Below are 25,565 nucleotides of genomic sequence, written 5' to 3' on the forward strand. Positions count from 1 at the left end.
GCAATAAAATTCAGGGCATTATTGAAAACCCTGCTCTCTGATTGGTTAAAATTCCGGGCAATATCCAATCAGTAATGCCCGGAATTTAAGCAGCAGAATGTGTAGTTTTCAATCTGTTTATTTCCAGCCAATCAGCTTTCAGAACACCTGAGACAGGGCAGGGGATTCGTCTGATTGAAGTAACAGCTCTGAGACAGAGCAGGGGATTGGTCAGGACGTATCAGCCACGGTTTGACTCCTCCCCCTCCCGAGCTGACTGAGATTTTCTGAGCAGATTCAGTTGAATTGGGGGGTGGGGGGGGGGGGGGGAGTCTGCAAAGAAGTAAGTGGCTGTCTGCAGTTTGTGTGTGCTGTGCTGTTGTATATCTGTGTAGAGGTGCTGTGCTGTTGTATATCTGTGTGTGTATGTAAGTGTCAGCAGCAGTGTTTATGGGTGTAGCATGTGTGTGTAGCAGCAGTTTGTGTGTGTAGAGGTGCTGTGTATAGAGGTGCAGTGGTGTGTGTGTGTGTAGAGGTTCTGTGTTGTATGTAGAGGTGGGGGGAGTGCAAAGTTTAGTAAGTGGCTGCATTTTTTTACTGTGGGTGCAGTGTGTGTGTGTGTTGTGTTGTGCTGTTGTATGTGTAGCGGTCATGTAAAATGCCTACAGTCATCTCTCCTGTTGGCAGTAAGGCCTGGTAAGTGTGGGCATGCCAGCAGTAATTATGGAGGTTTTCCCTCACACCCTGGTGGGGTGCTCTGTGTATGGCTGGGACTGGTCACATGCTCTGACTCCATGGTTAGTGATGTCAGAGGTGTGTCAGCCTCAGAAGCTTACATAAGGCACAGCACTGTGTTCTAAAGTTAGTTGCTGTGGAGTTGCTGGAAAGTTCTACCTGAGTTGCTGTCTAGTTCAAGTCCAGTTGAGGAAGAGTTCTACTAGCATGCAAGTTATGATATAGTAACTCCATGGGAGGCTGTGTCCAGGGACCTGGCACAGGACAGTGATTCCTGCGGGAATAGTGAATCCCTGATCTAGGTGATATACCTATCAAAAGGGAGCACTGGCGAGATGAGCGGCTGAAGATACTCCTTGTGGAGGGCAGCTGCCCTGCCGTGTCAATAAAGATGAGTTCAGCCAGAAACCCTCTCGTGTATCTATCTGGAATGAGTGTACAGAGAGGAGCACCACGGAGGAGTTCCTCGCCAGGATCATCCCCTTGCGGACGCAGGGACCCTGGTGAGGTGGAGGCGCTGCACTGGAACTAGGTGAGACTCAGCACACTACCTCAGCTGTCTGTCTGACGGGTCCTCCCCACACACCATCATGCGGGAGACTCAGGAGTCCTGTAGCCAACAGGTGCACCATCAGGCATATCTACACTGTAATGGGGTCCGGTTAGACCACAGGGGCCAAGGTGAGATTGGGTGGGTCAGGCCGGGCCAGAAATACCGTTACATATGTGTAACAGCAGTTTGTGTGTGTAGAGCTGATGTGTGTGTGTGTGTGTATATAGAGCTCCAGTGTGTGTGTGTGTGTGTGTGTGTGTGTGTGTGTGTGTGTGTGTGTGTGTGTCAGTGTCAGCAGCAGTGTTTATGGGTGTAGCATGTGTGTAGCAGCAGAGTTTGTGTGTGTAGATCTGCTTTGTTGTTTGTGTGTGTGTGTGTGTGTGTAGGTGTTGTGTGTGTGTGTAGAGGTGCTGTGTGTGTGTGTAGAGCTGCTGTGTTGTGTGTGTGTAGAGCTGCTGTGTTGTGTGTGTGTAGATGTGCTGTGTTGAGTGTAGGGGAGGTGCTGTGTTGTGTGTCTAGAGCTCCAGTGTGTCAGTGTGTGTAGAGGTACTGTGTTGTGTGTGGTGTGCTGTTTTGTGTGTGTGTGTAGCAGCAGTTTGTGTGTGTGTTGAGCTGCTGTGTGTGTGTGTGTGTGTGTGTGTGTGTACACAGAGAGGCGGCAGTGTGTGATATAGATATCTGCAGTGTAAGCGTAAATAGAGGTGGTTTCATGTTATTTTAATAAAAAAAATCTATTTAACTATACAAAAGTGTCTATTATTTATGAAAAGGGTCTACATTTGGCCTATAATAGTAATAATCCCCTCAGAACAGGGCATTACTGGCCAATAATGCCCTGGCTGGATTAAAGTCCCTCGGCTTCACCTCGGGCCTTCAACTCTTCCAGCCAGGGCAATATTGGCCAGTAATGCCCTGTTCTGAGGGGATTATTACTTAAACATAATAATGTTTGGACTATATGTCCCAGCTAGTGTATACTTGCTTGTGAGTATAAATGAGCCCTAATGCAAAATACAGATCAGGGGAACGGCAATGGGCGCCACATGATCACTCTTGGTCTTATTCATTACCTGTGAGTGTTTGTTCAGATGCACAGTCAGGCGGGGTCCAAGTTGGCAGCTTGCAGGAACAACATTTAGGCAAGCCAGGATCAGAGTGGGCTGCATGGTCAAAACATGCTGAGGTCTGGATATACTGCAAGTCAGAGAAAGCTGATGGTCAGACAGGTCAGGAACACACAGCTGGACGGCATAGTCTGGAAACAAGGAAACCGTCACCATTTAAAGGAAGCTCAGGGGTATATCCAAGAGTCTAATTACAAGCAGGTGCAGCAACAGCAAGCAGTTTAGTTAACACACAGCTGACAGCAGCTGATTTAGATTGTAGATTGAGCTGCTATGTTTGAGGGCTGAATTTAATGAAAAGTTCAGATTTTTCACGGCCTGACACTATGTAAACTGTGAGAAGATGCACATTGATATCCCTGACATTATACGCTTTGCTGTGGAGGGTTTTTGTCACTTTTTTTTTACCCACCATAACTTAACTAAATATGGTAAACCCTGACATAAAGGAAAGTTGTGCCACCCTGCAGAAAATCCTGGTAGGTGATTATAAATGAACATCTGAGGCAATGGCGTAACTCCACTTTTTGGGCCCCCATGCTACATTTTTGAACAGTCCCCCCTAAATAAAAACGACGAAAAATAAATCATACATTTTTATTACACTCAAATATAGAAAGTTTTACATCCAGTCATCAATACAGTATTAACATAAGGAACAAGAAACTCATTTCTAAAAAATCAAACAAAACAATAATAAACCAAAAGTAAAATTAAAATATCTAGAAATGAATTCTTCTTGCCTTCTTATTGGCAAAATCCTCAATAACACATTTTATGCTTCTGTGCTCTCTATGGCTTGGGAAAGATCATTTAAGCGTTCCTGTGTGATATTATTTGTCAAATATGTTATTATGAGTTTTAATTTGCTGAATGGTCTTTCCCCGGGTGCTACAGTTACAGGCAATGTTAAAAAGATTAAAATGGCACTGTTCACTTTGGGAAAAATCACTTTTCATCAAGCCGTTGTTTCGTTAATATAATTTTTAATGTACGAAATTGCGTTTGTTAGTTGTAAAGGGAATTGACTGGACAGATGGTCTGTATAGACTAGTTGTAAATGTGTTGTGTTTATGTTATGTGCTAGTTTCATTAAATTAGCTTCAGATTTGTTGTGGTTGTAAAAATCCAAAACTCTGTAATTTTTTCCCTTCCAGTGAAACGTGCCTGTATCTGCATATAAACTATAGTGTGATCAAAAACAGCAACTTTAAATATTTCTTCTCTGTCACTGAACTGATAATCATCAACTAATTTGTCGACAGAATCTGCAACCTTTTGAATGGGATTTTGTACGGTTTAACGCTTTAGTTGCTTCATACAGGTCAAAATTCTTCTTTAGTAATATCTTTGCATAATTAATATCTGATAATATTTTGCATATTATTGCACATGCAATATGAAAACAAACTCAAATGTCGATATTTTGTTTTGTATTCATATAGATTCTATGAAAGCGACAAAAAAAGAATCCCTTACGGAGCACACAGGTATAACAGAAAATAGTGTAGCCCCGGTAAGAAATGGGGGCTATATCTTTCTCCTACTGGTGTAAGTCCTGTTAAGGGCAGGCTGCCAGTAGTTAGCATGGGTTTTTCCCCGCTTCAAGCCCTGCCTTGAGTGATAGAGGCAGGCCCCTGACTCTGTATGCAGGCCTGAGACAGAGGGAAGGTCCTGCTGACATCATGAGGGGTGGGGCTGTCTAAAGTTAGTTCTGCCTGTTCCTGTAAGGGACAAGTAGTTCTGTCCTGGGAGCAGAGAGAGAATATGGTCTGGGAGTTAGAAGGAGACAGGAGAGGAGACGCTCAGCACATTGAGTAGAGCTGATAGCACTGTAGTGCTGTGGACCAATGCCCCTCACCCTACTCAAGGGGTGAGGGGGGGAATCTAGCCTCACCCTGAGGGCCGATACCTCGGGGTGAAAGGTGTGGAGTATTGAAGCTCCAGACAGCCCATCCTGCAGGGGTACAGCCGGGAGGAAAAGGAGAGGAGGTCAACATCCTGTACACTGCATATGGACTGCTGCTGTGCATGAACTGCTGCTGTGTGCTGTTGTAAGGACAATAAAGAGACATTGCTGTTTTATACAAAAGAGACTGTGTGTGAGATTGGAATCTCTCGCCCTGGGACCAAGGCTTCTCTGGGAGGATTCCAGCCTATTCCTTAGGTTTTCGCCAGAGATGGAGGTGCTGCACCACCACCACTAAAGATGAAGGCATATACCCCAGAAGCCTGTCCCTGTTATCCCCAATACCAACGTGGGAGACTCAAGCCCTCCTGTTCCTCACAGGTATGCACCACCAACATACATGTAGCCAGCCCTCACTACACCCTAAAGGTCCAATCTGCAACCGGGGGGGGGAGGGGAGGAACATGGGTTACAATAGTATCAAAATTTATTACATGAATAAAAACAAGGGAGAAATATAAAAAGAGGTGGCAGGAACTCCTCAAAATTGTCACAGTGGACACAGGCAAAATTGCATCAAATTGCAATTTTGCCTGTGTCCACTATGACAATTTTGAGGAATTCCTGCCACCTCTTTTTACATTTCTCCCCTGTTTTTATTCATGTAATAAGTTTTGGTACTATTTTCTGTTATAGCTGTAAGCTCCGTAAGGGATTCTCTTTTGTCGCTTTCATAATTTCCCGTCCCTGGATCACCACTGGCTTCCATGAAATTATCAGGAATCACTTGTCAGTTGCTAATGAATTATTTGAAAGCCAAGTGTTGTATTAAACAATCGTTCCAACGCCGTTCTCCAAAATGATACCTCTGCCTCTTTATCAATGATTTCATAATGTTTCCAATGTTGGCAGACAGAACATGCATGAACTATGTACTTGTAAATGTACTCTCTAATTCCTGAATGCCACAGATCCTTTTTATCAGTAGAAAATAACCAACAAGGTTCACAATAAGCTGCATTTAAAATTACAGAGAAGCATAACCAAAACCGCTGAATTTGACCATACTGTATATTATTAATAAGCAGTGCTGTAGTACAGAATGTCTCGAACAATCGTCTATTATTTTGCACTGATATCCTTTATGAATGGCCCTTTTGGTTTGCACGCTGCAGAAGTCACCATGAGTCGCCTGATGTCATTAGTCATAACTTTATCTTTAAAATATCCCATGTCTGTTGCTTTTTGTTTTCATTTTGAACTATTCCCTTATTTCCTGATGGTTAAGGTCTGCTTCCTTAACTTTTTTGTTTTCTTCTTCATACTGTAATTCCCATACCCCTGATGCTTCACACTCTCCAATGTCTTCCTGCTATTCTGCCGTTTTGTTGTCTTCTTGCTGAGTCATTTTGGTGTCTTCTTGCTTTGTGTTATTCCTGTCTCAGTGACTTAAAAAGAAACTGCTAATTTTAGGTATTTTTCTTACTTTTTCATCCATGACCAATCTACCCATCTATTTGAACAAGCTCCTCACCCCTACCACATGTAGCACTTGTCATCTGAGATCTGACTCCAAAAGACTGTTCATGGTCCCAAGGCTCAACAAAGTATCTGGCCGCTTCTCCTTCTCTTACCGTGCACCCCAAAACTGGAAGAACCTACCGGAGACTCTCACATCCACCACCAGTTTAAGTTCTTTCAAAACAAAAGCTGTCTCACATTATAATCTAGTCTGTAACTGTTACATAAGCCTATAATATACATCTTCTCTAACTGTGAATGCAATGCTTTGTATATAATGTATACCCTGTTCACTTATGTAACTATGTATTTTTAACCATGTATTATTTGTCATTTTAACTCTATGCCCAGGACATACTTGAAAACGAGAGGTAACTCTCAATGTATTACTTCCTGGTAAAACATTTTATAAATAAATAAATTTTCTTTTTTTCTTTTCGATGCTCCACTAGTACTCTTTTACTTTGGTTCAATCATGCTCTGTTAAATTGTAATAGGGATATTATTTATAATATTATTATGAACTCCCCCTACCTCCTAATCTTCAACCCCACTCCTTGAGAAAGCGCCATAGTGGGCGTGAAATGCGTGGAAGGAGAGTCTTTAGTTTTGTTCGTGTTTATGTAGAATTTTAACCCAGGTGAGTGTTTGGCCCTGCTACGGTCATGCCTTGTAAGTGGCAGCAGGCTTAAGACGCTTTGGCCAAAGGGTTAAACTAAATGACTCTTTTTACAAGAGATACACAGGTATTGCACTGTGTATTTTTTGTCACAATGGAATTAGCTTTGGGCATTTTTGTTTTTTGCTCTATACATTTAGCCACACCCACTAGCACTCCTTTTGACACTTATATGCATATATATATATATTATGTGGTAATGGTTGGGGTTTCTCAGAGCTTGTTGGGAAACTTTGTGTGATTTTTACTAATATCGTGATCCAGCCACCATCGTGTTTTTTTGCTTCACTTCCACAAGCTGTGCATTGCCTGCACGTCCTCTCCAGGACACAGCTTTCCAGAATCCATGGTGCAGTAGCACGCATACTACAGGATTACACTGCTACGTGTGAGTACTTTCATTTGTTTGACTGTTATCTTCATCACTCTACAGCCTACATAGTCTAGCTCCAGGGGAGGGATTTTATATATGAAGCTTTAAGCTAGGGTCCGGCGGTCCATTCACTTTGGATAGCTAGGTCAGCCCATCTGTTTGCCTTCCACTCTATTCCTCCCCTATTTGGAGCATTATGTGACTAGATCGGCAAGCAAACCTTTATTTGCAATTACCTGTTATCAACGTGGACTTGCTGTTACATTTGGATGCATGATATGTTACATGATGTTGTATGCCCATTTCTGTGCACTGATACTGAGCTGTGCTCTATTTTTTCTACTGTAGATGTATAGAGTGAAATGTTTAAGAATGGAAATATGATAACTTCTAACGTGTGTCAGTGTGTGTGTTACAGATAGTGTGAGTATCTGTGGAACATGCACCAACAAGAGAGGGGGTGGGAGTTACACTTCCCTTAGTATATTTAATAAGGGGGGTTTCCTAAAATGTGCCATGTCTCCTACGTTTTAAATAGTTGTGATCACCCCTGAGCTACAGCAAGTATGTATTTGACATATAAATGGGAGTGTGAAAATGTATGGTACATGTTAATGTTAATATGTCTTTGTACAGTACGTCATTCGTAATTGGGCACTGTACTTCTGTTATTGATGTTCTTACCTGCTAAGCGGCCAAAAAGCCGATCATACCAACACACCACCTGATCCATCAGGACCTGATTTTATTCTGCAGAAAAAAGCACATTGCGCACCCCTTCTAGACGCAGATTTGTGGTGGAGGAGGCACGTCAGCTGCCGGAGCCTTGACCTCTGAGGCTTCAGAGGTGTCCTGATGGCTGCTCTCTTTCCCTCACCACTCCTCCCAGAGCCCTGTTGCTGCCACTCATCCCCGGAGCCCTACTGGACTCCTAGTGGGTCCCTTACAAGTGCCCAACTAGGCCTCCCTCCCACCTCCACTCCTCCCACCTCCACTCCCCATACTTGCACTCCTCATATCTCGAACTCCTCACACCTCCACTCGCCTCATCAGGGCCGCTTACAGATTTCCAGGGCCCAGGACTAGAGTTTTGACTGGGGCCCCTCCCCCATGCTGGCGGTCTTGCGAGCCCCCCCCCCTTCACAACTCCTCGCTCTTCCCTCCTCCCCATGTATTTCTCACCCCCCCTCTCTCTTTCCCCCTCTCTGTAACGTGTGCTCACCACAAACAATGTGGGACCACGGAGCAGAGGTGGGGATGTCGGTAGCCACCCTAACCTACAACCGAGCAGCCACGTCCGGAGTGCAGAGTGGTAGTCGTGTAGCTGGGTCAGGTTAGGAGAAGTCAGATTGGTCGAGGTACTTGCCGTGGTCTAGGATTGGAGAGATCGGATTGTTGTTGTGTGGTGCCGGGGTCTAGAGGTATAGGATGTAGAATTGTCATGTCCATAACCGTGGTCCAGGGGTCAGAGAAGGCAGGAGTCTGAGTGCAAGTAAACAAGACAAAGACAGGGCCGCAGGAAGCTTGAGGTAAGCACAAGTCACTTGAACAGAGTTTATGCTCAGCCAATTTGCAAGAGGACTGGCTGAGCCTATAAGCAACCAGCAGCCAATGGAGAAACAGCAGGAGGCTGTGAGCAATAAGTAATCACAGGTATTCTGTGTACTGCTAGGCAGGGGCAGAGTGAGTAGCAGCTGTGGAATAGTTGAGTGAATTAATACCTTGCTTGCCTGTGTCCGGACGGCATCTGTGCGTAGCTAGCATGCGCCGTGCGTTGCCCATGTCATCACGGGAATGGAGCCTGGAGACGGTTCCTTCAGTGTTTCCCTTCCTAGCAGCGCAGCGCCTGCATGCAGGTTGCTTATGACGTGTGTCACTCGTGACATTGCGAGGTAAATCACGGAGACGGGCCTAAGCCCGATTCTGACACTCTCTCCCTCACATCTCTCTCTCTTCCTCACTCCCTCTCTTACTCCCCCTCTCTCCTCACACTCCCCCCTTTGCTATCACTTAATTACTCCCCTCTATATCAATCCTGCTCCCTCAATACCCCCCTCCTCATACTCATTCCCTTTTCCCCCCCTGGCTACATACACACATGCACATACAAACAAAACATAATCCCCTCTCCCCAATATCCGTACAATTCTTGCCCCTCAATACCCACACAACCCCCTCCATAATAATTCCCCCACCAATAATTTCACCCCCACAATAACTACACAATCCCCCACAATACACATATAACACTATCCCCCCCATCCCAAAGTACACACAATGCTACTTCCTCATCCCCAAATACATACAACACTACTCCCCCCATCCTCAAATACATACAGCACTACCCCCCATCCCCAAACACATAAAACACACAGTTACCTTGGAGATTATTATTTATTTATTTCTAAAATGTTTTACCAGGAAGTAATACATTGAGACTTACCTCTCGTTTTCAAGTATGTCCTGGGCATAGAGTTAAGATGACAAATAATACATGGTTACAATACATAGTTACATAAGTGAACAAAGTATACATTACAGTATATACAAGACATTGCATGCATAGTTAGAGATAATATATATTATAAGCGTATGTAACAGCTACAGACAGATTAAAATATGAGACAGCTTTCGTTTTGAAAGAACTTAAACTGGTGGTGGCTGTGAGAGTCTCTGGTAGATTGTTCCAGTTTTGGGGTGCATGGTAAGAGAAGGAGGAGCGGCCGGATACTTTGCTGAACCTTGGGACCATTAACAGTCTTTTGGAGTCAGATCTCAGATGATAAGTGCTGTATGTGGTAGGGGTGAGGAGCTTGTTCAGATAGGCGGGTAGCTTGCCCAGAAAGTATTTGAAGGCAAGGCAGGAAAGATTAACTTTGCGCCTAGACTCTAGTGATGAGCAATCTAGTTCTTTGAGCATTTCGCTGTTATGTGTGTTGTAGTTGCATTTGAGAACAAAACGGTATATTGAATTGTAGAGGGTGTCAAGTTTGCTAAGGTGGGTTTGGGGTACTGAGCCGTATTCTATGTCCCTATAATTGGCAGTAACATCTGCTGTGCGATACGCTTTCTGACCAGCAGACTTAGGGAGGATTTGTTCCCTTAAAGTTCACCTAGAGATGGTCTCAGGCCTCTGGTTGCCACTGGGCCCCAAATCTCCCCAGCTGCTGCAGGCCTCCTGCCATCCTGCATCTCTCCTGCGCTGGGCCTCTCCCTTCCGCCGTGCGTGCCGTAAGCTGGGCCCACCTGGAGGTCGAGGGGTCCTGGCAACAATCAAAGGCCCAGCAGGCGGATGCAGAAGTTGGCCTTACTATTATTAAGTCAGTTGACTGTAATAATTATATTTTAACAAGAAGTTGTCACCACCCAAGGTGGGTGACTAATATTCCTTACAGTCACTTTAGAGGAATTTAAAGAAATTATACTTATTTGAATATGTAGGATGAACAGTCCAACATTTTAGAACTAAGATTTAAAAATATGATGAAGAAAATATTAAAGAAGCTTTAGTTAAAACTAGCCTCTCGGATAGAAAGACTTTGATAAATCCTAAAAATTCAGAGGAAACAATAAAAACAACAAAAAAAGATTTTAACACTGCTTTTATTACCAATAATAGAAAGGCTCCACAAATCAAAAATTTATTAGCCAAACATAGACATATTTTAAAAGGGGATCCTGTATTTAGAATCAATATTCCAGGATACTCCTAATGTTATTTTTAGTGAGGCTCCTTATTTAAAAAACAAATTAGCCGTAAGCACGTTTAATACTGAAAAACACTGGGAGAAAATGGTGCAACCAACCAAAGTGCTTTTGTGGTTGTACTAAATGTAAAGCCTGCAAATACTGCTCAAAAGAAAAATCATCCTTTGTGTCAAAAATATCAAATCATACCTTCAAGATAGATCAATTTATTAATTGCAACATGGACCATGTGGTAAATCTTCTTCAATGTCCATGCGGGTTGCAGTATGTTGGAAGGACCACGAGAACATTAAAGTCTGTGTTTTAGAACATGTGGGCAACATAAGAAAGAAAGTCAACACAAAACCCATAATTTGTCAAGACATTTTATTTCTCATTATGGGTCTGACCCTCAAGGATTGACTTTCAGGGGGAGTGAGTTTGTTGCACCTCATTGGAAAGGGGGGGGTGGCAGAATCCAGGATCTTGCTAGACGAGAGACCACCTGGATCCATAGATTAAACTCTATGGTTCCAGGAGCTCTCAATAGATATAGGAGCCTTTTTAGCTTAACCGCATTAATGTTGAAAATGTTATAATGCCGTGGTTTTAATTATGTTTCTCTTTTTCCTCTTTTTCTCTCCATGATGGACCGAGAGCGTTTTAGATTAGAGTACTTTTTAAAAAATATTTAATTATGTGATGTATTTTTATTGTATATTACATAATTATCTGTAATCTATATATGTTTTTCTGACAGCTCACTTTTGGGCTTCCTATATGTATTCATATGTACTGTATATTTTTTATCTATGTGTTTTAAATTTCTTGTTTCTGTATATATTTCTGTTGTACGGTATATACATTAGTCCTACCTTTGTTGTAAAATAAGTTTGTACCAATTAACCAATCAGACATCATCAGATAATATTAAAGGGTATTGAGAACCTCCGTCAGTCAAAGCTAGCAAAGCGAAACGCGTAGTTATTTGCTCAATTCTCTGCCCGCAGAGGGACGTTGGAAGGACGTTGGCACGCTGCTGCGCTATCACACTGTTCCTGCATCTCCCTGCTATCAGAGATCTGAGATCTGAGAACCGGTAGGGACGTTGCAGACTTTGAAACCAAAAGTGATGACGTGGACACTGTTTCAGTCACGGAGAGTGGACAAGCAGTGGTGAGATCGCTGCGACTCTGAATAGAGTATAAACTTCTAAAAAAGGCTTTTAATCTTGTTATACATTGTGAGTGTGCATTTGGATACATTTTCTATGACATATTAAATTTTGAAACCATCTGCGCTATAACCTGCTCTTTGTTTCCTTTGAGGTATAGACCACTTACCTTCTGCTGATTACACGATTAATTGAAATTCAACTAGGAAGATCTGGCTGAAAACCAAACCTGTTGGAAACAGGATATAATCTATATTCCTAGTTCATATTCTGGGGTACCCTAATTTAACAGTCTCCAACCTGTTGGGCTCGAGTTTTATATTATCCACTGAGTTTGTGGGTGTTTCACTTTATTTTCACATTCACTTATATGTGCTCCCCTATTTTGAAGTGAAACTTCTTTAGCAGCACCTACCACATAAGCAAAATGCAGGGGCAGTGAATGGAGTTGGTGGGAACGGAAATCAGTGGTGATGGAAGTGATGCCACTGCTGGCAGAAGAGGCCGTCAGCAACATTCACTGCCACTGAATATTGCCAGCTTCAGGCAGCACGAGTCAGGAGGAACGAACACATATATACAAACACCCCCCCCCCTTCCCCGTGACAGAGCCGCCTCCCCCGCATTGGAACAGGACTCTGTGGAGCGCCCTCCCCTCGTGTCTCTGGCCTCCTCTGTCCCAGCACACTGCCGCTGTCGGTTCTGGCCTCCTGTGTCATCGCTCACTGTTGCTGTCCGCACACTCCCCCCCCCATGTCAGCAAGCAGCATTGGCAGTCTCTGGCTGCTGCGGGGTGGGGGGGGGGGTGAGGCGAGGGAAGGACCCTGAGAATAACACACACACAGAGACACACACACGGACACACACGCAGTGATTGACACTGACTGACACACAATGACACACTGACTGACACACACACACTGATATACACACGCAGACTGACACACACACACACAAACACACACCCTGACTGATACACACACACACACACACACTGACTGACACACACACACTGACTGACACACACACACACACACTGACTGACTGACACACACAAGGAATTCAGTTGCTATAAATATAGAAGTGCAAATAGCTAAAACACGCATTCTATGTCAAGTTTCTGCGTTTTGGCACTGAAAATGTGTTTTGATTAATTTAAAACAGCACCATCACAAATACAATTTCTGTGACAAAACAGTGACAAAAGACAAAGAAGTTTCACTTAAAATGCGCGTGATTAGCACACACACAACTTTTGTTTTGTTGTTATACTTTTGTTTTTCTTTTTGGGGGGGTTTTGAGTTGCAATATTATTGTTCATATGTATGCATTTTTTTGCACTTTATTTCACTGACATTTGAGGGTCAATTTTCAAAAATATAGGAGCATCTTCTTATTTTTTCACACGTCTTAGAAATAAGATGGCACTTAAAGCTGCAGTTCAGTCAATATCCTGCATGTGTTTTTTTTTTTAATAAATCAGTTCTGTAGTAAGAAAAAATACTTTTAGCATTTTCTGTTTTTAAAAAAAACAACTTTTAAAGACCAATTTTCTTATATTCTATTTTAACAGCCATTTGCTAAGGCACTGCCCCTTCATGTCCTGTCACAAGCCCTGGCACACCCCTTGGTCAGCCCTGCCCTCCCTCTAGCACATGTCACTGCAGGATTGCTCATGAATATTCATGAGCTTCCAATGACTGACAAGCAGAATATAAACAAATCCCAGCTTTTAATATGTCACCAAATTTCGACCTATCAATACATGGAGAACGAATTGACCTGCAGCTATACAGTTCTTTAGGTAATTAGAGATTGCCCACATGAAACTACGGAAGTAAAAAAATAAATGTAAAAAAAAAAATTAAAAAAAAGACTGAACTGCAGCTTTAACATCTTGTTACAGAGCTTTGAAGATCCCCATTAGCACTTAATGAGAGGTTAACATCTCGTTAAGTATTTAATGAACTTCTGAGGATCTACCCCAGAGTTGCTCCACACTGGAACTGTTATTTATAACCTTCTGTGACAGAAACCAGGGAGTTGTAATACATGCGATATACTGTATAGGGCTCCCAGGATACTAGACAACCTCTACCCTGTTTAGACTGGAAAGTGCTGCCACATAATGGATGTGCTCCATCCCACAGTTTCACAGATGCTGGAGCTGACTCAGAGGGATGACGAGTCCCGACCAGAGATTGACTGCTGCCTGGTCTCTGTCACCTGCTAAGTGGAAAGCAAGTATTTAAAGCTGGTTTCCTGTTTCCTGGCTCTCTCTCCATGAACAAATAGAAAAAACAAATAAGTGCGCACTAAAATATATACTTAATACAAAGTGTTAATTGTGATGTCAATTTAAATTAAAAAAACACACCCCTCCATGTGGAAAAGTTAAATAAATATATACCAATGTAGATGAGCGTCTGCTGCTGTGTAAAGGGTAGCCCAAGACCCTAGAATCTAGTAATAAAAAAACAAACAAAGCGCACAACACTCATCGTGAAAAATATAATAAACTATGTTTATATATAAGGTGTTTCAAGGTTATGTGTACATCAAGGTAGATTAATCAAGCATAGAGCCACAGAGTGGCAGTTACCAGCGTCTGCAACCAGGAACCACCAGAGCTTCACTTTCCTTTCCACCTACACCAATTATCTGGCATTTCACCTACCTGTAGGTGGAAAGGAGAATGAATCTCTGGTGGTTCCTGGTTGCAGATGCTGGTAACTGCCACTCTGTGGCTCTATGCTTGATGAATCTACCTTGATGTACACATAACCTTGAAACACCTTATATATAAACATTGTTTATTACATTTTTCACGATGAGTGTTGTGCGCTTTGTTTGTTTTTTTGTCTCTCTCCATGAGCCTGGAGGCTGGACTGCTACCAGCAAACAGAAAGGGGAGAACCTTTCCCCCTGAAATGGTAAATTGTTATTATCCTATGTTTATCTTTGAATATGTACCATATTTTGTTGGAAGCGGGCAAGCTGCCCAACCCTAATCAGGGAAAACCTTCTGCTTAGTTATCATTCATCGCTTAGTTATCGCAATGTGTTGCAGTCCCAGTGTCTGGGACTAAATAAAACAGACAGAAGCCTGGTAAAGGGCTATTGTGGAACGTCTCATCTATCTACTCACTCTAAAAGGCTGTGTTCTAGTGTGTCTAGACAGACCGTGGAGCCCCCTACCCGAGGAAGCCGTTTATCACACTACGTAACAACAACTCTCCTTAGGATGAAAAATTGCAATGATTTGTATTGTTTGTGTATGTACTGTATGTATTTTGGAATCATGTAAGTGGAAGTGGGGCTTATAGAAAACTATAAGCATCCTTGTTTTATTACAAGCTTAGTCTAAGCTGATTTAGAATTCTCAACCCTACTGTCCATAAATGTCACTACTTCTATTTGGTATACAGTATAATTAATAACATGTTAAGACTACTACCATGCTTATGTTTGAACCTAATTACAAAAGCAATGTGAGTTCTAAACAGCATACCTCTTACTTCTTGTCAATCAAGATACACTACAGAGGAAAATTCAAAAGAAGAGTGCCTCATATTGCTAAACCCTAAAATAGCCACAGAACATGCAGTGACTGAAATGACAAAAATCTTTCCAAGAGAATATCAAGAACTATCTGAAAACTTGAAATGTCAAAGTAGTGGGAACATGCTAATAGGGCTAAAAAAAACCTGGCAAGAATGACACAACATGTTGTTGAACATATTGCAAAATATGAAATTAATAATACATCATAGTTCAGAAGAGAGCTCTGGAAAATTGATCAGTTCAAAATCAGTCTAAATACTAGTTAACATAACTTAAAATTGTATCTAAAGGCAGTTTAAAGTTTTGGCATATTGGGTCTTGGAGAAGTATAGAGTTGTTATAGGTTGTGTGACGTGAGGGGGTACCCAGGCCAATTAATAAAGGTATTATGCCCGGCTGGGTGCCCCTGAGCCATATTGAAGGATTATATAGTGCTAGCTCTGCACCCCAATAGAGGCTGCAACACTGTAAATGTATTACCAATGTATGTGTGTGTCCCACTAGGTATAACAGGATGATATCAATATCATGAGTTAAAATGTATGTGTTGTATCCAGGTTTCCCTGTAACCGCGAAAAGTAAAAAAAGTTTTAAAACGAAGCAGCTTGCAGCTTAGCATATATAGCGTATAGCTAACTTTGGCTAGGAACGTGGTAGAGCTCTGAATTTTGCTGTAAGCGCTGCTGGGGTAAAACCAGAAAAAAGGTTATGCCGCAATTTTTATTTAGTTTTATAAAAATTGATGAATGAAAGTCCCCCTCTTTTAATTGTACTAACATTATAGGTGGGCGGGGGTTTTCATTCAGGCAGCCGGAACAGTGGAAACACTCAATTATAAATACCATACTTTAAGGGTGCATAGTAGGGAATTCCTGTGAGTGAGTCATACATAATTTAGCCCCGGACTTGTAAGACATCCTGCTGACATAGTCCCAGGATGTCTGGAAAAGTCCGGAGTTAAAAAGGTTCCGACAGTTAAAGGTGTTAAGCTGGGCGGAGGAAAAATAAGTATTGGCATCCTAGAAGATGTCCAGAGGTCTGGGTGGAGTAGACTACCTGTTGCCGGGGAAGGGGGCTTGGTTTGGTATGCTAAGCGGCGAAGGTGTGAAGTTTGCGCATGCCCTTGGCATACTATGAAGCCCCTGCCCGGTGCTGGGCATTACTGGATAGGTGGGTTGTTTAGTTCCCACGCATAGATTCGCTGCAGAGCATAGAGATAGGGGTTTTTAGTGTTTAAAAATCCCTCCAGCCGATCAGGAAATTAGATTCATCATGCAGTGAGAGATTCATTGTGCGGGTCAAAAATTATAACATCGTAACCAAGATTTGTATCCGGCTGAAGAGTTCATAAGAACTAACGATTTCCAAACCAATTCTATGGGGGTAGGAAGAAGCAAGCAGTACCGGCGGAGAAATCGGGGTTGCGAGCGGCGCCCCTAGGCAAAGACTGTTTTTGCGGCTTTGTGGTTGCACAACTCCTGCCCCTGGGAAAGTGTGCGTAAAGACTCTAATTCTAAAGATTTCGTTCTGCAAGTAGAGAATTTTGTTTTGCCCAAGCCCACTAAGTGTATTTTCGTAATATTTTGTAAATCAAGCTGTGTATGTTCATTGTGTAAATAAATTACAATTTATTTTATCTCTTGCTTTGCTCAATCAAAGGATCTGGGTATTTTGATGTTAAAAGTTCTGGTCTCCCGTTATTGACAAGCTGCTTCTTTAAAAATATAAAATTGCAGGGCTCTATGTATCAATGTACAGAAAAGTGTGATTTGACCCACTGTTCTGTTTTATCAGAGCAGAGTTGCATCAGATTTTGTTTTTAGCAAATAACAGGTAAAAAGAGATGCTGAATGTGATACATCAAATATGTGCACCATTTAACTCTCCAACTCCTCCAATTGACACTTCCCAAATATAAAGCTCGGGCAGGTGGGACAAAACTGGATCAAAAGGCTTTTATACATAGTGGCAGGATGAGAATACCCATTTTTGCACTGAAATTGCCTTGATACATACAGTAGGCCCTTATTCTGTATGGTGTGATAAGCGCAGATGAAGTGCAACCGCATGAAAAGCCCCTTTGGTTTAATGGTGCTTTTCCTACGATCGGACGTAATCTGCGCTTATGACACCTTACAGAATAAGGGCCATAGGGCCCTATTCACTAAACGTCGATAAGTACAGTGCATTGCCGAGCGGGTTTGCATTTTATAGTTCGGTAAACAAATGCAAAATCGCACTACTTTGTGTGTGTTTTTCCCCCCAATTCTTATCACACTACTTGTGTTTGCTTAAACTGCAACCTGGAAGAGTTGCACGGAGAGAGCTGCATCTCCCTGCACAGCTCTTACTGACGATCGTGCAGTTTTCATGTACATTTTAATAACAGATAATAATAATAATATTGAAGCAGGGGGTCTCCTGAGCTGAACTACATTCATTTCAGCCTCAGGGACCCCTGCTTCCTGAGACACAGGCTCCGGTATACAGTGCCATCTTAACGCATGGCACGCTGGGCAGTTGCCCGGGGGCCCCACAAGCATACGGGTCCCATGCTAATCTATGCACAGGAAAGGGTGAAAAATAGGCAGCGCACTGCCAACAAACCAGGAGGAGGCTCAGGGGTTAAAAATAAAAAATTCTTTATTCCATGACAGGATCAGACGAAAAAAACCCAGACATGTCCAGCAGCACCACACCTACGCGTTTCGGGCTGTATGCCCTTTATCAAGGTGTATGCTGCTGCTCAACAAACCCAGTACCTCAGTACTGGTCCCGTTCTCGCCAGTGAGTGACGTCACGGAACTTCAACCAATCCGCTACTTGCTCCTTCGTGTGGAGCCTCTCATAGGATGAAGTGTGTGCATCATACTGGAATAACTTTATTTACACTGAACAAACGTTCCCCCAGCCTCTAGGAGTGCACAGCCTTTAAGCAGAAAGCTTTATTGGCCATTCCAAAGAGAAAACTTTATTGATGCGCACATTACCATCTCTGTATATAAAGTATCATGATGTCAGTCACCCGGCAGATACTGACAGGGACATTTAACAAAAAGCTTAAAAACATGAATGTGAACACAGTCCCTAGAGATATGTGAACAATAACGTATTAAAAAAAGAAAAGAAAAACATATTTAATAAAGACATATAAGAAAAAGCTATAGTAATAAACCTATAGGGTTACTATGTACTTTATGTATACTATACAGACCATATACAGGTCTTAAGATATTGTGATTGTATAGATAAATTAAACATCAGTAACCCACTTCAGATTAAATCTAAAATCCAACAGAAAAAATCTATCCAATCTTAAATCAATGTATACATAGAATAGATCCAAAGGATGCCTTATATTATAAATTGCATCTTTGCTGGAAAAAATGTACACATTGCAAATAAATTCTGATGGATATCTGTCACAGCTATGTATCCTACACAAATAATTGATATTATTTTTTGTATATATATAAGACATACCTTACCATTCAAAGGTCTGGTAAAGCAAGAGACAACATTCAATTGTAGAAAACTTCACAAAGTGTATTGGTGAAAATAGTGGTACATCAAGAAACCCAACGTTTCAGTCCTGCAAAATGGGACCTTAATCAGGGGAATACGTATTGAATTATTCCAGTATGATGCACACACTTCATCCTATGAGAGGCTCCACACGAAGGAGCAAGTAGCGGATTGGTTGAAGTTCTGTGACGTCACTCACTGGCGCGAACGGGACCAGTACTGAGGTACTGGGTTTGTTGAGCAGCAGCATACACCTTGATAAAGGGCATACAGCCCGAAACGCTTAGGTGTGGTGCTGCTGGACATGTCTGGGTTTTTTTTGTCTGATCCTGTCATGGAATAAAGATTTTTTTATTTTTAACCCCTGAGCCTCCTCCTGGTTTGTTGGCAGTGCGCTGCCTATTTTTCACCCTTTCCTAACCAATCGCATTGGTGGATCGCACGCTGTTTATAAGGATACACCGCAAGAGGACCGCACTGAAGACATTACTACTAACTGTGAGTTATACTGTGGACTTATTGTTCATTAAAGCAGCGTTTGGGACATTGTTGTGCTATACATGTGTGCCTGTGAGCACTAGGCACTTTTCCTGTTCCCTGCAAGGGATGCTGCTTCATTAATATATACAGTGCCAAGGTCCAGGTGGTTTGCATATTCCCCACGGAGGATTCCCTTGGGTTTTGGAAGCGCCAGCCATCAATACATATAATCTATGCACAGACCAGAATTTAACACTATTTGTCCGATCACCCGCCACAACATTCAAATCTCCCGCTAACTCGGTAGAAGGAGAAAAATTACGTGTTGTAGCAGAGAGTTGGCAGGGCCCAGTGCACTGCTTTGCCCTGGGGCCTATAATGCTGTTAATACGGCCCTGCCAGTATATCCTGTGCATTTAAATGTCTCAACCACAGCTCCACCCTCAACATATACAGTACAATAATGGTAAAAATTCCTATTATCCAGATATAGATAATAGCGCATTTGCCCATTAAAAATAAAACATTACCAGCATAGAGTCAATTAAAGTTGGACTTACCCTGCCAGGATGAAGGCCATCCTCGTCTTCCTCTGTGTCCTCTGTGGGCAGAAACATAACAATAAAAAACAAACTACTGGCCCCTAACCTTTTAATCACCTAACCACTATAGTAATTAAGGGGTTAACACCCTCCTCCTCTACCCACCCAGGAGGCCTAACCACCCTCACCAGGGAAACTACTCCCACATCCACTACCCATTGATTGTCACAGTGGTGAATCATGCCCCCAATATAGGCATGGATTTCCGCAATGGCAATGAATGGGCAAACTAAAAAAAAAGCACAAAATAAAAATGCATGACATTTAAATAAAAGCAAGCATTTGACAATAAATCCATTGATTGTGACTGTGGTAAACCATGCCCCAATATGGGCATGGATTGCCACAATGACATTGAATTGGCAACCTAAAAAAAACATAAAAATACAATACATTACAAATAACAACAAGCATTTGTCAAAAAATGCATTGCTTGTCACTGTGCTTATCTATACCCAGAAAGGGGCATAGATAAGCATATTGGCAGTCAATGGGCATCCTAAAAAAATACACAATTAAATAACATATAATCAATCAATGTTTTTTACTTTTGCTGTATTCACCCTGTCCTACTACAACACCATCGCGACCCATGACGCAATGCTCAACAGCCTGATGCGCAGAAGTCCATGATAATCTTTTCATTGAAGAGACGTCTCCAGTAAGTTATTTCCTTCTTCTCTTTTTTATAATCCAAAATGGGCCAGATATGTTGACTTGAAGTTTTCTTGGGGTCAAATGAAATGGGACAGGCCTTAAATAAGGCCTGTGATGTCACATTTGAGTGTCAAATGGTACACCCCCAATCCGATTGGTTTGTGTACCATGTGACTGCTTCCATTTTTTTAAGGCTGTGACTTCATCAAAAAGGGAGGGAAGCCAGCCGATCAGGTAGTATATACTTCCCTCCCTTTAAGATGATGTCAATTTAAGGCATCAGCACCCAGCAACCGGATTTGTAGATGTACCCTATCCTCCTACGCATGCTGCTATACCTGTGTGGCAAACAAGATGTCTAATCCTCCGCCACTGAGGAGCCTGGGGTGTATGTATATCTACTAAACAGCACCTCCACCTGAGAAGGATCCTCACATAGTAGGATAGCCCCTCCCAAGACAATATGCCCAGTAATACACACAGAGTATAGGGAACAGTATTTACTGGGAGGTAATAAACAATGGCAACAATAGGAACAGCAATAGACATATATGTACACCGACCCGTGGAATATCCCCACAGTACTTGGGTGCAGGGGCACCAGTGTCCCAGTGTCCAGACCCCAATGGCCTTTCCCACCCCCAAGTGTGAGACAGCGCTGCCCACGTGAATATTGGTGCCCTTATGTGGATATCTTCCCGGGTGCTCCAGCCCCCGGGTGTAGCTGAACAACAGTTAATGGTCAGTCTGCTTCAACGACGTGTTCCGCCTCCACGTGGGGTGGCCTCCAGCAGGAGCGTCCCACCATAGATAGTCTCTGAACGTAGGTGGTCTGATCCCAGACCACAAGTTCTGCGTCACTGTGTCGCGTATACACTGTGTCCCTGATACTGCACAACACAGGGAGAAGGGTCCCTAACTATGGGCTTCCCTATACAGCTGCAGATGCCTACTGTGAGTCAGGGACTAACTGGGGCCTACAGGGGAAAGCTGGTCTAGTCCCAGAGCTACTGGCACCAGGGACCCTAACTCTCTTCTGTACCCTGCTCCCAACTGCCCTAACAGTCCTAAGAGTCCTAACTGTCCTAACTGTCAGCTAAACTAACATTCCAATCTCCCCTCAGGAGATTCTAGTAGCCCTAATTGTTGCTGTGGATCATGTAGCCTCTAGCCCCTGTGCCTCCTGGGGGCTGTAGTTCCCTTACAGAGCAATTTGTGTAATCCCTGCCTCGCGTGACTTCACTGCGCATGTGCAATGCGTCCACTATGCCTGAGCCAGACCCAAGATGGCCACCGGACCTAACTGGGTTCTGCGCATGCACAACTCACCCTCGTGCATACACAAGATGGCGACGGCCTCCTGAGTCGGGCGCCGCAGAGCTCCGGCGATGTGCCTGCCCGCAGCCCCTGTCAAACCTCCTGCTCCCGTGCCGCTTGTTCCCCCACTATCGCGGAGGTAAGCGGGGAACCAAAGGGGGCCGAGGGGATTTCACAAAGGGGGCTACATTCTCCTGCCCTTCTGCACTTGCGCGCCTATCTCTAATGGCCGCCGCAACTGGCCAGGGCTCTCTGCACATGTGCGCTCTATCGCGCATGCGCGAACACTCACAAGATGCGGCACCCTGTGGTAGGTGCTGCCGCAGAGTCCTGGCGAACCGCTCGCCACACCATCGCACACCGCCGGCAGCCAGCCACTCACTCCCACAGCCGTACTACCAACCGGGAGGTAAGAGGCACGGCGAAGACCTGGCTACATAGATATACCATTTGATGCCTTTCCTTTTATGGAGTAATATGATGTCATCAAAAAGGGAGGGATGCATGCTACCTGATTGGCTATCTTCCCTCTTTTTGATGATGTCAAAAAGAAAGGAATCACATGGTATATCTACCAATCCGATGGCTGCCATTTTTTGTTTTCGGTGGAAGTGATGTCATCTTAAAAGGAGGGAAGCATATACTACCTCAGGGGTGTGCAAACTTCCTGCGCTGCACAACCCCTACATGCTCTCCTCCTTGGTCGCGCCCCCTTACCTCCAATGAAGCATCAAATGACACTGCAGGGCCATGTGACATCACACCACGTGACCCGTGGAGTCATTTGACGTCACGTCTCCATGGTAACGTGCGTCTTTGATGCCACATTATCATGGAGATGCGTGTACTGAAGCCGGTGAGTAAATTTACAGAGGCCTTACACTCTCAGCGTGGGGGCCTCTGTAACCGCCGCGCTCCCCCAAAAAAGTCTCCCAGTTTGCGCACCACTGTACTACCTGATTATCTGGCTCCCTTTATGATGACGTCACATCCTTTAAAAAAATGGAAGCTGTCACATGAAACACCAACCAATCGGATTGGGGGTGTACCATTTGACGCTCAAATGTGACGTCGGGGAAATATCTCCGGCCCCTTTTGGATTGTACAGCAGAGAAGACAGAAGGAAAGAAAGAAGAAAGAAGGAAAGAAAGAAAAGAAGGAAAGAACTTACCGGAGATATTGCTTAAATCAACAGAGGATTGTGGACTTCGGCACATCGGCTGTTGAGGAGCATTGCATTGTGGGTCAAGAGATGGTGCCAGAGTAGGACAGGGGTGAATACAGCAAAGGTAAGAAACACATTCACTATTTTATTAAATTGTGTATTTTTTTTAGGTTGCCCATTGACTGGCAATGTGTTTATCTATGCCCTTTTCTAGGTATAGATAAGTACAGTGACAACATTTGCCCAAAAAATGGACATTACTGTACCCCATAACGGACTGTTTCCCCAACCCGGGAATAGAGGGACTATTGCGGCTACCCCTGGCACCACCTCCTGGTAACCTACTCTGTGGGGAGAAATCCAATCCCTTCCCAGGTTAGAGGTGGGTCACAATGTGGATAATTGTGTGTTTTGTGTATGTTTGTATGCTTCTACTCAGTTGCCCTTGCAAATAAACATCGTTTCTTGAACTCTGTGTCTTGGGTTGACGATCCAAAGCACTTACGGGGTCAGCTCAGAAACGTTACGTGACAGGGGCATGGTTTAGCATTGTGACAATGGGTAGAAGGGGTGGGGTGTGGGTATAGTTGCCCTAGGGAGGGTGATTAGGCCTCCCGGGTGGGCAGCGGGGGAGGGGGTTAACCACTTAATTACTATAGCTGTTACTAACTGCTGAGGTGATTAAGGGGTTTGTGGCCAGTAGTTGTTTTTTTTATTGTAATGTTGCTGCCCACGGAGCACGAGGAGAATGGTGATGAGGATGAGGATGGCGTTCATCCTGTCAGGAGTAAGTAGAACGTTAATTTACTTTATGCTGGCTGGCTAATGTTGTATTGTTAATGGGCAAATGCTCTATAATCCATATCTGGATAACAAGAATTTTGCCCATTACAGTGTGTATTGGGTTTGGTGGTGATGGTGGGGGGGGGGGGATGAGGAGGGGGAAGGGGGGATGAGCAGGGTTTGTATTTATTTTTTATTATATTGCACTGTAATATTTTTTTCAATGGGAAAAAAGCCATTTTTGGCTAACAGCACTTTTACCCATTCCGGTGTAGTGTTGTTTCAGCTACCGCACTACAGCAGGGCCCCACTAATATGGCTGGTTCCGTTCCAGGCCCCCGCCGAAAAGCGGAAATCGCCGAAAAGCGGGGCCCTAGCGATCGATGCAAAAATAATGTGCATTGCTTACCTTAAAGACGTATTCTTACATCGTCCGCCATCACATTATCCAGTGTGGGAAGGTAAGGGAAACACCAATTGTGCGCCGACACGCACTATGTTTACTTCCGGTTCAAAGGTCAGTCAAGTACTGTACAACAGCTGAAAGGGATCGTGGCCAACCAGGAAGGCAATAAAGCATCTACAAGTAAGATGGCTTAGTGCCTGTCACTTATGGGTGTGGGGGGACTAGGGTGGGCAGTGCCTGTCATGGATGGGTGTGGGGGGACTAGGGTGGGCAGTGCCTGTCATGGATGGGTGTGGGGGGACTAGGGTGGGCAGTGCCTGTCACTAACGGGTGTGGGGGGACTAGGGTGGGCAGTGCTGTCACGGACGGGTGTGGGGGGACTAGGGTGGGCAGTGCCTGTCACTGATGGGTGTGGGGGTCTAGGGTGGGCATTGCCTGTCAGAGATGGGTGGGGGGGACTAGGGTGGGCAGTGCCTGTCACTGATGGGTGTGGGGGGACTAGGGTGGGCAGTGCCTGTCACGAATTCAGTACAGTATGTACAGTACAGTACTGTACAGTACAGTACTGTACAGAACTGGGTAAAGGGGCACAGGGAGGAGACTAACCCAGGCACAGAACTGGGTAAAGGGGCATCCCTGCCAACACACGCCAAGAAAAAGGCTCAAACTTATAGCATTGTACAGGTACAGTACATTGGAGGTATATTTTATTGTGTACAGTAGCATGACAAGCACTGAACACTGTGCTGTACTGTACTGTACTGTACACGTCTTAATAGGAATAATCCTACGACTCTGCAAAACTCTATAAAAATGGAAATGCAAAAAATACAGAAATTGCACATACAGTACAGTACTGTAGGCTGTCAAACATTACTGTAAAAAGGAACAGTACAGTACAATAGAGAATAACAAATGCAGTACAGTACTGTAACTACAGTACAGTCCTCGGTTATCCAACGGAGTCTGTTCTGGGGGTGGCGTTGGATGGTGGGGCCGTTGTGGAGTGGGTTCCGTGTTGATCGTGGCAGTGAGCGTTGGATAACGCATTACGGCGTCGAGGGACGTCCCTTGGGATTGCATTGTGGAGTGTTGGATGTGCCATTCGTTGTGAGGTGAGGCGTTGGATAGCGAGGGCTACCTGTACTGTACAGGATTTATTGTCCAATGGATGAAGTTGATGGCACTTCATCATTATAGGACTCAACACATCTTATTCATTTTGATGATGGCGAATTGGATGAATCTCTTGCAGGACTTTGTGTTGCTGTTACTGTTGGATGTGAAGAATCTTCAAGGGTAGCGGTCGCAGTTGAAGGTTGTGATGGCACT

This window comes from Ascaphus truei, chromosome 2 (genome assembly GCF_040206685.1).
Source record: "Ascaphus truei isolate aAscTru1 chromosome 2, aAscTru1.hap1, whole genome shotgun sequence".
Lineage (NCBI taxonomy): Eukaryota > Metazoa > Chordata > Amphibia > Anura > Ascaphidae > Ascaphus > Ascaphus truei.